Consider the following 16,413-nt stretch of genomic DNA (forward strand, 5'->3'; position numbering starts at 1 on the left):
TTTTGATCAAGTCATCATTTGATAGACTTTGGGGTTGCTTGCACTTCTGGGCTGTCGTTAATAGCGTTGCTTTGAACTTTGTGCAGACATATATTTCCATCTCTCTTGAGACTACACTTAGGAGAGAATGGTTGGGCATACAGTCACTCTATATTTAATATCTGGAGGAACTCTGAAACTGCCTTCCAAAGCTGAAGTACTATTTTACATTCTCACCAGCAATAAATGAAGATTCCAGTTTCTCTGCATTTTCATCAGCATTTGTTATTGTCTACTTTTCTTTTATTGTAAAGAGACAAGTCTTGCTTTGTTGCCCAGGCTGGCCTCAAAATTCTGGACTCAAGTGATCCTGCTGCCTCAGCTTTCTGAGCAGCTGGAACTACAGGAATGTGCCATCATACCTACCTCTACTTTTAAGAAAACGTTAGGGGCTGGGGATTTGGCTCAAGTGATAGAATGCTTGCCTGGCAAGCATGAGACCCTGCGTTCAATCCCCAAGACTACACAAAAAATGTATTTAAAAAAATTGTACCAATCTTAATGGATGTTAAGTGGTATCTCATTGTGGCTTGAATTTGCATTTCCCTCACAAGCAGTGATATTAAACATAGTTTCATGTCATTTTTGACCATACATATATCTTTTTTAGAAATGTCTATTCAAATGCTTTGGCCATTTTTAAAAGGAGTTATTTGTCTATTTATGGATGAATTGTAAGAATTCTTCATGTTTGAGTACAAATCCCTTTTCAAATATATTATTAGCAAGTATTTTCTCCCATTTGGTAGGTTGACTTTTCACCTTTCTGGGGATTGTAGTTCAGCCTAGCCAATTGGTCGCATCCCAAGGCTATTGGTTTTCAAATCCAGAAATGCTTCAGAATTATCTAAGAATATGTTACAAGTACAGATTTTGGGAGGACCACAAACCTACTGAATTAGAATCTCCAAAAATCTTTCTTTTCATGTACCTAGGAAATTATTGATGGACTGGGGTTTGTAAATCACTGCATGATAATAATTATTATAGTGCATAGAAAACTTTATATCCAAGAAAAGAACAATATCCAGAATATGTAAGGAACTCAAACAACTCAATAACAAAATAATAGTTGCAATCCTATTTTTTAAAATGGGCGAATAACCTAACAGATATTTCTCAAAAGAGGATATAACAAATAGCCAAGACATATGAAAAAATGCCCACCATCACTAATCATTAGAGAAACGCAAATGAAAGTCACAATGAGATATAATCTCACTCTAGCTTGCATGGCTGTTATCAAAAAACCAAAAAAGTCAATGCTAGTGAGGATGCAGAGAAAGAGAAACTCTTAGATACCATTGATAGGAATATAAATTAGTGCAGCCATTATGGAAAAACAGTATGGAGTTTCTTCAAAAAACTAGACAGAAGCTGGAGCACTGGTGGCTCATGTCTGTAATCTTAACTACTTGGGAGGCTGAGATCAGAAGGACTGTGGCTCAGTATGAGTCTGGGCAAATAGTTTGCAAGATTCCATCTCCAAATTAGCCACAACAAAAATAGACTGGAGGTGTGCCTTAAGGGGTAGAGCGCCTGCTTTGCAAGCAGACAGCCCCAAATCCCACAAAAAAAAAAAAAGAAAAAGAAAGAAACTAAACACAGAGCTCTCACATAGTTCAGCAACCCCACTGCTAGATACACATCCAAGGGAGTTGAAATCAGTGTGTCAAAGAAACATCTATACTTGCATGTTTATTACAGGTATATTCACAATAACCAAGATATGGAACAAAGCTAGGTGTTTAGTAGTGGATGAATGAATAAGGAAAATGTAGTGTGTGTGTGCGTGCGTAAGTGTGTGTGTGTGTGTTTATGTGTCCCCGCAACTGGATATTATTCAGCCATGAAAAGAATGAAATACTGTCATTTGCAGCAACATGGATGGAACTAGAGGACATGATGCTAGGTGAAATAAATCAGGCTCAGAAAAAAATACTACATGTTCTAGCTGGTGGCTCACGCCTGTAATCCTAGCTACTTATGAGACAGAGATCAGGAGGATCACGGTTTGAATACAGCCTGGGCAAATAGTTTGCAAGGCCATATCTTAAAAAAAGAAAAAAAAATCACAAAAAAGAGCTGGTGGAGCGGCTCATAGGCCCTGAGTTCAAACCCCAGTACCTAAAACAAAAAAAAGTTCTAATCTAAATGTATGTACTATAAAGTTGATCTCATAGAAGTAGAGAATAGAACAGAGCTTCCCTGAGCTTGGTAAGGATGTAAGGGAGAGGACTGGAGAGAGACAGTTAATGGATGTGGGGTTGTTAGTTGGATTGGAGGAATAACCTCTAATGTTATGTGGCAGAGCATGGTAACTACAGTTGACAACAATTAATTGACTATTCCAAAATACCTAAGGGAGAGATAGGGATGTAGTTCAGTGGTAGAGGGCCTGCTTAATATGTGTGAGACTCTGGGTTTGATCCTCAGCACTTCAAATAAAAAAGAAAAACAAAAAAGCTAGCAGAGAAGAGTTCATGCACAACACAAAGAAAGGGTAAATGTCTGAGGTGATAGATACAGCACTTACTCTGGTCTGATCATTGTGTATTGTACACATGTATTGAAATGTCATACTTTCCCCTATAAATATGTACCATCACTATGTGTCAATGAAAAATAATGACCCAATGGGAATTTGATCAGTGAAATGAAGACTGTGGAAACTTCTATAAGACAATGACTTGGTCTGGGTTTTTTTCAACATTAAGTAGAAGGAAATAAAATGGAGAGGGAAGAGAGATGTAGGTTAGCATTAGCCCCTGGTGCTTTCTGCAGCAAGGTTCTGTATTTACTCTACGCAGGTGGATATTCGTCAATAGACTTGTGGCTATCACAACCAGAGAAATGAATTTTAATTTAATTTTAATTAATATGTTAGATTTAGTCACACATGGATGCAACATTGAACAGTGCAGCTACAGATTAAATTAGACTGAAAAGATAGGCCAAATGCTAAAAATAGACTTATAGAAATCCCAGGTCAAAGGCTGGAAGTGTGGCTCAAGCCGTAGAGTACCTGCTTTGCAAGTGCAAAACCCTGAGGACAAACCCCAATACCACCACCAAAAAAAAATATTCCTACAATATTCCTTTTGTGGGAGTTGGGGACACTAAAAGGGCGACATCCTTGGCTGTGAGTGAGTGATTGTAGACGTTGTGTGATTGGTACATGGGGCTTTAATCTACTTTCTTTCAACCAAAGAATGTGATTGAAATTTTCAGTAACTGAAAGATGTTTTTCTTTGTTTGTTTGGTTTGCATGGTTTTTTGTTTTTATTTTTGCTTTGCTTTTTTTTTGTTTGTTTGTTTGCTTTTGCAGTGCTGGGGATTGAGTCCAGGGCCTGTACCTGATAGGCAAGAACTCTACAACTGAGCTATATACCTAGCTTGAAAGTTGTTTTTTGGAGGGAGTGTTTCCCATTTTTATTAGCATGTATTCATTGTACAGAAGGAACTGTGACAGTTCTGGATAGCCTGACATTGTTAGCTCACCCCCACCATCTTCCCTTCTCAATTCCCTCCCCTCCCCCACTTTAAATAATTGCAAGGTTTCATCATTCTATTTCGTATATGTCTATGAAGCCCTCCAACCATACTCCCTCACCTTCATCTCCTCCATTCACCCTCCTCACTCCCACAAGTATGCCTTGCTGCCCCTGTACCTATTTTACAGTCCTGCCTCTCATTTTTAATTCCAAAGTCAGTGTTCAAAGGGGTTTCTTGATGTATCCCAGATGTGAATATACTGTACATTGGTCAGTTCAACCCTCTCTATTACTCTCCCTTACCCTTTCTCCCCTCCCCACTATTATTCAACAGTTTTCAGCACATATTATTAAGTCATCTACCTGCACAGATACAATGTGTTTCGATATTGTTGACTATCATTGTCTTTTCCTTTCCCTCCTCCCTCAAGTTCCAGAGAGTAGTTCCACTATTACAACTATGTTCTCTATATGAACATGTGTCTGATCATGTTTTGGTGCTGGGACTGAACTCAGGGCCTTGTGCTTGAGTCATGTCCCCAGCCCTTTTTGTTTCAGATATTTTTCCGATAGTGTCTTGCATTTATATCCGGGCCAGCCTAGACTGGGATCCTCCTATTTACACATCCCACATAACGGGGAGGACAAGCATGAACCACCAACTTTCTATTGATAGAGATGAGGGTCTGCCTAACTTTTATCTCAGGCTGGCAAGTAGCTAGAATTACAGGCACGAGCTATCTCTCCCAGCGTATTTTTGGGGACAGTACTGGGATTTGAACTCGGGGCCTTGTACTTGGTAGACAAGTGCTGCTCCACCACTTGAAACAAGTCCCCAGCCGTAAAGTTTTTTAAAAGGTATTTGCATGGTAATTTTCCCACGTTACCTCATTAAATCATCATTTAATCATCACCTCACTCTTGTGAGGTAACTAAAATGACACCTCAGATGAGGATCTGCAACTTAGAGAGGTTAAGTTCCATGCTTGAGACCACACAGCAAGCAAGAGGCAGCACTCAAATCCAGGCTCTACCTTCAAATTCCATGTTCTTCTAGTGCCCCACACTTTGTATGCCAAGCTGTAAAATCACCATTGGTTGCTTGTTGGAGAGTAAGGCAAGAAGAATCAGGGAATCGTATGAGTCACCGTTGCTCTTGTCAGAATGATGGATCTGCAGCATGTGCTTCCCTAATTAGGAAGAGATTAATACCAACCACCAGCTGCTTTGCGTTTAATAGGGAGAAGACAGACCATGTTACTAGCCAGGATAGATTTATAAGTTCCAGATGTGGAAGAGATCTATTAACTATAGTCTATACACTACTGACAATGATGATAAAATCAATTTAAGACATCGAGTCCATTAACTGAAACTACTGTTCTCAGCACTCAAAGAGCGTTATGTTGTGTACCTTTTCCTTCAAGACACAGGCGGTGTGTGCTGACTAATGTGTCAGGGTAATATCTGAAACAAGGACGAATAATGAACTCATACCTGGATCTGGTTCATGCATCTGTTGTCAAATTATTTTTGTCTTTGATTGCTTATAGCTTCCTAAAAGGCCCCGTGCCTACTGGCTTATGATTTCCAATTGGCATTTACATTTCGTACATAAAAGATTTCATAGCAAGGACAAAGCTCAGCCAATGCTTTAAGAAAATGTTTCACTCTTTGACAATTATAACACAATGAAGTATCTTTCTTAAGATAAAAAATTTAACCACTTAATATCATTCATTATAGCTAGACCTGTGGGCTTAGGCTTCATAATAGCATATGCAAAATGTAGATGAATAGTGACATATAACTTCACATACTGTAAAAAGATTTGCAAACTTTTTACTAGTTTTGTGTCAAAATGAAAGGGACAAAAAACAATGGGCTAATAAAGATAGGATTTCAGCAGTAAGAAAAACGGGGTGAAGTCAATTTTCAATTCCACTATGTGTCCTATAGGACTTGATTTCGAGAGGGAGACAGTAATAGCCTTCAAGAACTTCAACTTTTTGCCCAGAACAAATGCCTGCTTCCCAAGCAGCTGCGCTAAATGTAACATCTCCATTATGGAAGGCAGCAGCCATTTCCCATTTCAGGTCTGAGTTTACCCACTTCACCTGAGGGCCAAAGTCTATGGCAGGAGTTAGGATCAGAGAGTCAGGTTAGACTGTAAATGGCAGGCAGAGATTTGTGGAAGAGTAACTTCCAATAATTCAATGACCAAGAAATAATAAGTAAATGGGAGCTGTGGCAACACAAATTGTAACCAAGAATGCCTTGAAGCTGCTTGGAGAAGAGGCTTATGAATAAGGTAATCCTGGTTTTCTCCAATTTTACTTTGTCTTTCTATGTGCCTTGACTTGATACTTATTTGTTTTCTCTACAGTCTTCTTAAAAAAAAAAAAAACACGTCTGGAGAAAAAGGTTGAAAGGCCTCACCATCTTCTGAAAATCATGAAATATTTAAAAGTAAAACGGCTAGCTCTTTATAGAATTTAAACTTTTCTAAAGTGGGTAGGCTCTCTTTAAAGGAAATTTCACATAAATTGAAGAAACATTAATCTCAAAGCAAAAACTCATTTAGGAACATAAGAGGATGGAAGAATATAACCCCTATCCCCATATAGTGTAGTAAATTACCACTAGGTTTTATACTGTTATAAAATGTTTTACAAAAAGGTTGAATGTGTAAAATAAGAAAACACCCTTTTGGGCTTAAGGCCTTCCTACCAAGCCCAAAGTCCTAAGTTCAAACTCCAGTATGGGAAAGGGAAAGGGAAAAAGGGAAAGGGAAAGGGAAGGAAGAAAAGTCTCCAGATTGTTTCTTTTCAAAGATGTGAACTCATCATTCATTTATGTCAAGAAGCCATTCCTGACTTACCACACCTGCTACACTAATCGCTCACTCTGTAATTTATTGCTTATTTATATGGGACAGCTCAGCAGACGTCACATTTGGTTATCCTACAGGTTTGAAGTTGCAGCTTATTTTTAGCTGGGATGGCATGAGAGTTTAATGCCTTGGATAAGCTTACACTGCAAAAAATTTTTAGCCAGAACTACGTTACAGCTAGTATTTTCCGGAAATGTTAGACTGACTGATAAGGAAGAGAAAGTCAACACTGTTTCCAAAGGAGGAGGAGGAAGACAGGAAGGAGGAAACATCAATCTGACCTCCAGATTCGCTGTGAACCCTGGCCCTGGTACAGTTATTAATGGCGTATTAAATAACTCAGTTTTGTGCAATTAGCAAAAACGTACAATGAAAAATATCTGGCTGTTACACACAGCATTTAGCACAGTTTCCCAAACATGTTTTCTGAGTTTAATTTGACTTTACGTTTTGCCCCTCTCATTACTTGGCAGGCAAAGTGTGTGATCTAAATAGAATCCTGATGTAGGATTACCAAGTTTCTGGACTATTAGCACAATTTGCTTTTAATTTCAGCATTGTGAAGCAAAACTAAACAACCACAAAACAAACTACGTTTGCAGCTTAAGATGGAAAAATCATTTTACTACTAAAACTGAATATGAGCCCTCCCCGCTTAAATTTCTGAGCATGACAACACACACCACAGCATGCACGGATTGGGTGCCACAAGTAATAGGGTAATAAATTGTATGCGACTGTACCAAAATCATACAATCCCAAAAGAAATTGCCATAGACAGGAACATGTGAGTAAACAAAAACCTTCCTTCACTGCCGGCTGGGTAGAGATTGTATGATATTAGCCATTTTGAAGAGCAGTTTGGCAGTGTTCTGTTAAGAGGTGTACAGACCTTACAATGAGGAGCTTCACTTTGCTGGATAACCTAGAGAAACCCTGAGATGTGCATGAGGACATATATTCAAAGTGATGTTATTTTTTCCTAGAGAAAAAAGAAGAGGGACTTAATTCAATGTTCATTAATTTTAGAATAGAAAAATAATTCATTAAAGGGAATTCTATTCCGCAGCTAAGATGGATATTCCATCTGCATGTGTCAACATGGGGAAGTTTTGAAGTGATGTTGAATAACAACAGTGCATTGCAGAACGATATGCACACGATGATGCAATTTGTATGAACTTTAAAAAAATTTCAATGTGTCACAAACCTCATTTAAAGTACAAAACCATAGAAGTATCCTGTTTAAGGTGCTTTACAAAATCAGAGCCAATACCTTGGTATAGTGTAGGCCTAATTTGGGTTCTTTTAAAAGTAAAGAATGAGAGCTGGGTGCCTGTGGCTCATGCCTATAATCCTAGCTACTTGAGAGGTGGAGATGGGGAGAATATGGTTCAAGGCCAGCCCTGGCAAATAGTTCTCCAGACCCCCAAGTACAAAATAGCCAGAGCAAAATGGACAGGAGGAGTGGCTCACGTGGTAGAGTGCCTGCTTTACAAGTGTGAAGCCCTGAGTTCAAACCCTAGTCCTACAAAAAGAAAGAAAGAAAAGAAGGCCCTGAGTTCAAGCCCCAGTACTCAAAAAAAGAAAAGAAAAGAAGAAATGAGCCAGGCACCATCGGCTGAGATTGGGAGGACCATGGTTCCAGAACAGCCTGGGCAAAAATGTTCGAGATACCCCATCTCAACAGAAAAAGCAGGGTGTGGTGTCATGTGCCTGTTGTCTTGGTTACACAGTTAAGCATAAAACAGGAGGATGATGGTCCACAATGGCCTGGGCAAAAAAGTAAGACACTACCTTCAAAATAGCCAGAGCAAAAGGGCTGGAGGTGTGACTCTTAATTTGTAAGAGCCTGCCTTACAAATTGTGAAACAGTAACAAAAAAAGTTCAGACAAGGTCTCATTGGATTCATTACTCTCCTTGTGGACTGTTTCCATTTTTCCTGTCCAAGCCGACCCTAACACCCCCAGTGCTCACTGTCATCTGCAGAAGCAGTCATGGTGGGGGTTGACGCCAACAAATATCTGCTCAAGGTGTACAGAAAGAGGCGTTATGGCCTTGAAAAAAACCTCTCCTGAGGTTGAAGTAGGTTACAATGATGCCTTATTGCAGGCAAATTCAATGGACAGGCCTTCTCTGTTCTTTACTAGCAACATTAATCAGGAGGCTGGAACAGTCCTGAGGAGTTTCTCTGCTCACAGGGTGTGTGCAGTCTTACTATTGTGACAATGGGAAGTTAATCTGTGTCAGGAAGATGCTTGCAGATCCTGTGGTGACTTATTTTTTTTAAAACAATGTTAACAATGAATTTTTGTTTCACTCTTTTTGTTGTTTTTTTTTTTTCTTGAAGGACAAAGGAAAACATTTAAACCTTTGAAGCATCTAAGAAAGGTTTTAGGAACATAGAGGATCCCTAAAAATGACTGCATAGGACTTCAAGGTGGTGGTTTCCTTAGCGAGGTGGAGAGGAATGAAATGGGAGGGTATACAAGAAGCTTCAGTTGTGTTTCTAACATTTATTCACTTTTCCTTTTTGTGAATTGGGGTTTGAACTCAGGGCTTTGTGTTTGCTAGGCAGGTGCTCAACCATTTGAGCCAGGACCCTAGCCCTTTTTACTCTGGTTATTTTGGAGACAGGGTCTTACTTTTTGCCCAGGCCATCCTAGACCATGATCCTCGTATTTTAAGCTTCCTGCTGTTGCTGGAAATATCAGACATATGCTACCATACCCAGCTTTTTCCCTTGAGATGGGGTTGCACCAGCCTTTTTCTTTTGCCTGAGCTAGCCTGGAGCCCCAATCCTCCTGATCTCAGGCTCCTGTATAGCTGGGATGACAGGCACTTGGTATGGTGCCTAATTATTGGTTGAATTGGGGGGAGGGTCTCTGGAACTATTTGCACAGGCTGACCTCGAACAGTGATTCCTGAGATCTCAGCTTCCCAAGTACCTAGGATTCTAGGTGTGAGCCACAGGCTTCCAACTGTAACATTTTATTTTTAAAAAGCAAGGGACAGAGAGAGAAAGAGACTGGGCTGCATGGCAAAAGTGGCCGAAAGCTTGTCTAGCAAGCACAGGCCCTGAGTTCAATCCCCCATATCACACACACACGCATACACTCACACAAAGGCTGAAGCATATATTGTAAAATGATAACTTAGAACACCATGGTGTGTGCCTGTGTGCATCATATAATTGTCTTCTGTTTTCTCTCTGTACTTGAAATGTTTAAAAGAAGAGGAAATTAAGAAATGCCAAGCAAAAAACATCAAACCTGGAAAAACTATTCAAGACATGTATGGGAAGAGGTTCTATTTTTAATCATTCTCAGCCTTTTGGCTAAGATCAAGTGGAGAAGAGACTCTATTTCCTTCCTTCCTTCCTTCCTTCCTTCCTTCCTTCCTTCCTTCCTTCCTTCCTTCCTTCCTTCCTCCCTTCCTTCCTTCATGCCTGCCTTCCTTCCTCCCTGCCTCCCTCCCTCCCTCCCTTCCTTCCACTGGGAATTGAAATCGGCCTTGAGTTTGCTAGGCAGGTGTCTATGACTTGAGTGATACTCCTACCTCTCTATTTTTTTTATTGTTGTGCTGGGTGAGGGTACATTGTGTACATTGTAGCATTTACAATGTTCTTACTCCCAGCTCTTTTTGGCTTTTAGTTATTTTTCAGGTAGAGTTTCACATTTTTTTTTGTTGGGGGCTGGTATCAGATATAATCCTCCTACCTACAGCCACCACACCCAACTTTTATTGATTGAGATGGGGTCTCACTAATTTCTAAACCCTGCCCCCCAGGCTGGACTTCAACAGCAATCATCCTAATCTTGGGCCTCCCAAGTAGTTGGTATTACAGGTGTAAACCACCACATCTGGCCTGTTTTCTTCATATGCAAAGGTAAACCAATAAAGAAAAGGCAAACTAATATAAAAATCAGTATAATATATGAAAGGAAATTACAAAAATAATGAAGGAAATTATAAAGTAGTTTAAATATGTGTCTCTATGTGTATTTATGTGTGTTTGTATTTATCTCACTAAGAAAATGATAATCAAGAAAACAGTACTGCTTTTCACTATCCTACTGGCAAATTTCCTTCAATTTGATGAAGCACAGTGTTAGCATTGGTGAAAAGAAGTGTATCCCCATGTGTTTCTGAGAAGAGTGTGAGTTGGTGTGGTCTTTCATGAGGGCAAAATTTTAAGTGCATATTCTTTGAAACTTCTAGGATTTTTTTTCCTGTGGATGTAGGTGAACAAATACACAAAGATATGTGCAAATAGACATTGTTGTCACAGCAAAAATTGAAAGACAAAGAGTTTCCATGAATGGAAGATAAGTTAACAGTGATGCATCCAACTTTCAGAATATTATGCATCCATAAAGAAAAGAGGAGGACTGGAGATGTGGCTCAAGTGGTAGAGAACCTGCTTTGCAAGCATGAATCCCTGAGTTCAAACCCCGCCCCCACTAAAAAAAACAAACTGAGGAAAGGAAGACGTCCACAATGCGACATAAACTTTAACAATGCCAAGCATGGTGCCATACATTTAATACAATCTTACTTGTATTAAAAGGCATACGTCAAGACTGCACTTGGAGGGGTCATTCCTATCGCCCCTTACTGGAGACGTTTCTCTGAACGTGTGGAGACCCAAGCACCATGAGAAGGAGGTGCAGCAAACTCTCCAGGATGGGAAGATGGCTCTTGATTTGCTTCCTTGTAACTGCCATTTGTCATGGATGATGGTTCTTCTCTTCCTTTGGGGAGAGAGAGGAGAGTCCTCCAACTTTAATGAACACATACATAAACTTTAAATGGCATGCATTACAAATATCTATGTTTTCATATGCACACAAATGTCTGGGAGGAACACAGCAGTGATTATCTCTAGAAGATGAGGCTGAAGGTTGGGATTGAAAAGTCCACCTAGACATTTTTGTTTTTTGGAGACAGGGTGGCCTTGAACTCACAACTGTCCTGAGTGGTGGGATTTCAGGTATGTGCCACTATGCCCAGCCCAGGAAGGACACTTAAAGCACAAATGACAGAATACTGAAACAGCTATAAGAAATAAGTGAACTCATTGGCTCAATGTAACTGAAAAATGTGTGGGTAGTTTCAGGTTCATCTTGAATCAGGAATCCATGAAGTCACCAGGATGCCTTTTCTGGGTATTGGCTGCATCCTTCACACATGTGAGTGCTGTCCTCCGGAGAGGTGAACCTGACAGCCTGAGCATCTGGATGGCTTCTCTGGTTAGCTATAAGATGTCTATTAGCAAACTGTACCACCTTGCACAGCAAGGTGACCAACCTTGAATAAACCATCAGTGGTGACAATGGGCTTAGTGTCAATTTCAACCAAGTCAAATATCAAAGAAGGGGATCTAGAGGTTGCTGGGCAGCCACCAGCAGCTAGCCACTTATTGCTAGTTAATGCTTTATCAAGTGCATTATCTATGTCTATCATCTTAGTCTCTTTTTTTTTGTTGTTTTTGGCAACATTGGGATCTGAACTCAGGGCCTCATGCTTGCTATGCAAGTGCCTTACCACTGTAGCCTTTACACCAGCCCTGTTTTGGGTTGGGTATTTTTTGGGTCTTGAGAACTATTTCCCTGGGATGATTTGGAACCTGGAACCTTTTGATCTCTGCCTCCCAAGTAGTTAGGATTTACAGGTGTGAGCCACTGGATCCTGACTCGTCTAATAGGCTGCTATTCATTCTCAGTCAATTCTGGCACATGGTAGGCTGTTAGAGAATATTTGTGAAGTAATAAGCTGACAAAAAAAACCTACCTTGCAACTTCACTCCTGCTCACTGGCTCCAATCGGTTGTAGAATGAGCATCATCAAGGGTCTCTCCCGTAATATCTTCATCCAAAATGAATAAAGGAGAGGCCGATGCAGGGGGAGAAAGACCATGTTTAGGAGAAACATTTGCTTATACTGCTGATAGATATTGTCCATAGAAATTATTCAACACACCACGTAAATTTGTGAATTCTAAACTATTACAGTAATGATTGAACTCAAAACTCATTTACACTGTTATTCAAAGAGGAGTCTAGGGTCAGGATAATTTAAAGCTTTACTTCTTTCTCCTCTTCCCTTTCTTTGAGCCATGTCTGGGTAGTCACTTCCTGGGCCACTGCAACCTGCCACATAAGAAGAGTTGCCAAGTAAAATATAGGATGCCCTGGTGTATGTGAATTTCAGTTATTTATTACCTTAAATATGTTCATGGGACCAGACATTGTGTGGTTAGACACAAAAATGGTGTGTCACTTATCTGAAATTCACACTTACCTGGACATTCTCTACTTTCTTCTTCACTGTAGCTCTGTATTTGTATTTGCTAAATCTTGTAGTCCCATAGATAACTTCCCATATCTGTGACTACTTTTAGTTGCTAATGGGCTTTCTGGAGCATAAAATGCCTGACAGCAGTGCTTTTACTCTTGAAGTCTCCTCTTTCATCCTTAAGGAGTCATTATAAAGTAGCCCTGTGGAACCACCAAAGCTCAGAACCACAGTGGAGTGATGTCAGGACTGTAGAAGCCCTTTGTCTTCTTTTCACATGGTCTCTTCCTACTTCCCCTCAAGTCAGCCCTGTCCCGACTTCCATGACAGTCACTCTTTGGCATTTCTTCAGGTTTGATGTCTATGTATTGAGGAACAATAAGTTTTTTAATTATTATTATTTGTTTCGTCTTGTTTTCTTTTGTCGCGTTTTGGTTTGCTTTGGTAGCCCAGGCTGGCCTCATACTTACAAATCCTCCTGCTTCAGCCTCCTAAGTGCTGAAATTATAGACATCCACCAGCAAGCCTGGCTTAATTTTGCACTTTATGTAAAATATTATATATAAGTAATCTTTGTGACCTGTTTTTCCCTTAATATTCTGTTCTGAAATTTATCCATGTTAATACACACAGCTGTGGGTCCTTAACTCTCATTCTGTACCACGTTCCAATATGCAGTTGTGCTCAAGATGTACTCATCCATATGTTTTAAGTGTATTAAATAAGCTAAAATACAATCCCAAAACCAGTTCATTCCATTCAGGAAAAGTGCTGACCCTGAGTGCTCCCTCTGAAAATGTTGATTACTGTGCTCAGCAACAGGGCAAAGTTTATGATGGCGTGTATGCAGTGGTTCTCACTCATAGTCTCAGTTCTTTTTGCAGTGCTGGAGGTTGGAACACTGAAGTTTTTATGGAGGTTTACATGCATATAGGAAAATGTGCGCGTTTTAAGCCTATAGCTGGATTATTTTCTACATGCATGTGCTTTACGGAACCACCACCCACATCGAAATTTAGAACATTTCCAGCACCCTTTTAACACAACTGTCTTGTAACTACATACTACTTCTGTCTGCCATCTACAAGAGAGCTATCTGCTGTAAGTTTTGCACATTCACCTAATTTGGGGCTGTGTGCTGTTAGTTTCTGGGCATTTGGGTGCCACCACCTGGTGAGTATGCTGTACTGCTAGCTGGTTCCTTTAAAGAAAGGCTCAGGCAATAGATTTCCAAAATGACAAATGATAACACAGATTGTGAAGAAGTTGACAATTCAATCAGATGAGTGACATTCCTACTAAAACAAGAGAGGGTTCAGCTTCCAAAAAGGTTTAAGGGCTGGAGATGTGCTCAAATGGTAGAGTGCCTGCCTAGCAAGCACAAGACCCTGAGTTCAGACCCCAGTACTGCCAATAAATAGTTTAATTAATTAATTAATTAAATAGAATAGTCCAAAAAAGAGGATTTAAGATCAGGTGGATAATGACATCACATAGATTTAAATTGAGTGTGTAACTTTCTGCTTGTGTGTTTACTATATAAAGGAAAAAATAATGTCTAGGTATGGTGGTGCACTTATAATACCAGCACTTGGGAAGCAGAGGCAGGAGAATTTCAGGTTGGAGGCCAGCCTGGGCTACATGAGACCCTGTCTCAAAAAGAAAACATTTAAAAAAATCCATAGGTTGAGTGGTAGGTAGATTCTGATAAAATATAACCTTTCATAGTGCAAAATCAATAGATTCTGTGTAGATCAGGTAAAACTTGAAAAGGAAAAATAAACTACGAAAAGAAACTAAGCGGGTGATTTGGGGAAATAAATTCTAGGAAGTAGCGGGCATGGTTGAATAAAGGAGATTTTATTTTTTTACAATAAGCTTCTTTTATTCTCAATTTTTTTTGAGGCAGGGTCTTGCTCTTTTCCCAGGTTAGCTTCAAGCTTGTGATCTTCCTACTTCTGCTTGCATGCTGGTATTAAACCTGTATCACTAGGCCTGGCCAAATTAAATTAAATTATTTACTCATCCATTCATTCACTTTTTGAGACAGGGTCTTGCTATGTAGCCCAGACTGGCCTAAAATCAGACCCTGTAGCCTCAGCCTCCAGAGTGCTGGATTAATGCCATGGGCCATCATGTTAGTCCTATTCAAAGTCTTATATTATGTGAGTGGAATACCTTCTAACAAAAATTAGATGATTTTAAAAGAAGTCTATTTTAACATAGATATTTCAAGATGTGGTTGATGTCGATATTTTAAGATGTAGCTATTGAAGAACTCATATTATGATATGTTCCTGGGCATTAGGTCTTTACTTTTAAAATTCACTGTTATATCTCTTCCCATATCATAGACACCACTAAAATATTTAAAAAACCAAAACTCCATGTAAGTGCAAAGACCTGAGTTCAAACCTCAGTACCACAAAACAAACAAACAAACTGTTTAGGTATTTACAGATGAACAAGGAATTAACCCAAGAAAAAGACACTTTGAAAATAACTAGACAGAAGCACTACCAATTATTAGCAAGTGTTACAAAGTAATATTAATAAATATTTGATCTTTCAGTAAAGGAAATCATTCAGAGTCAAAGAAATGTCCTTTGATTCATTAAAACCATTTCCAACACTGCTGAAATAAGTAACAGATCCTGTATGTAATCTCTATCACACGATATGCACATTTAGTCAAAAAATCTAAACTGTATGTACACAGCATGTATGTATCCAGACCCTGAATAAAGAAAGGTACACTGTAGTCAATTGGCATGGTGGCACACTTCTGTAATCCCAACACTTTCATGCTGGAGGCAAGAGGATCCTGAGCTACAGGCCAGCCTGGACTGCATTGTGACACCTGTCTCAAAAAATTAAAGAAAATATATAGTCCTTACCAACATAGGCTTAACAGAGGGTGAATTCCTTCAGGAATTAGTTGAATTCTTTCATCTTTTGTTCTCATTTTTTTCTTATGTGGAATATTTACTTATCTATGAAATACAAGTTATTGTCCAAAGAAATGTATCATCAGTTCTTTTCAACTTTAGGTACAACATTTCCATCTGACTTATTAGTTGCATGCATTTCTCTGTTCCATTTGGTTATTTTTTAGTTTTTGGCTGTCATGGGGTTTGAACTCAGGGCTTCATGCTTGCTATGCAGGCCCTCTACTACCTGAGCCACTCCACCAGCCCTCCCTACTCTGTTTAGTTTTCTTTTATCTTTGTTTTTCTTTTGTGTAAATTTCTCATTTTACACTTAAGTATATAGTACTTGAATTTTTCTATTTTTGGTATTTGTGATTTTTTAAGCTATTATTTCTTTGTATAAAAAGCATTATTACAACACTAGTAGAAATTTCAATGTAAGAAAGCTTATACAGTAAAAGACAGAGACTTTTTAAAAACTGTTTTCTTATGATTCCACAGCACCATAAAAAATGAATGTTTGTCACTGTATATAAAAAATCTATCTAATAAAAATTTCAATTAACACATTTATTGCATATTTTAGACAGATCCTAAGGGAAGAGTCATTTACAGCCTTTAATGACTTGCAAAAGAAAGCAACAATAAGTGGGTGAATTTTATACTTAAATTTGCATGAGTTCTACTTTCTTAATGTCACAAAATAAACATTTAGGGAAGAAAATGGATGAATCAGACCACTGGTCCTGTGTTGTGAAT

General features: G+C 39.1%; 1 non-coding gene across 1 annotated transcript; it reads left to right on the forward strand.

The window, feature by feature from the left end:
• The first annotated feature begins 11,006 nt into the window (after positions 1–11,006).
• Positions 11,007–11,220, forward strand: LOC141421956 (small nucleolar RNA U3). The gene has a single exon (XR_012446631.1). It is a non-coding gene; the product is annotated as a small nucleolar RNA U3 (small nucleolar RNA).
• The last annotated feature ends 5,193 nt before the right edge of the window (positions 11,221–16,413 follow it).

The sequence above is a fragment of the Castor canadensis genome, chromosome 3 (assembly GCF_047511655.1).
Source record: "Castor canadensis chromosome 3, mCasCan1.hap1v2, whole genome shotgun sequence".
Lineage (NCBI taxonomy): Eukaryota > Metazoa > Chordata > Mammalia > Rodentia > Castoridae > Castor > Castor canadensis.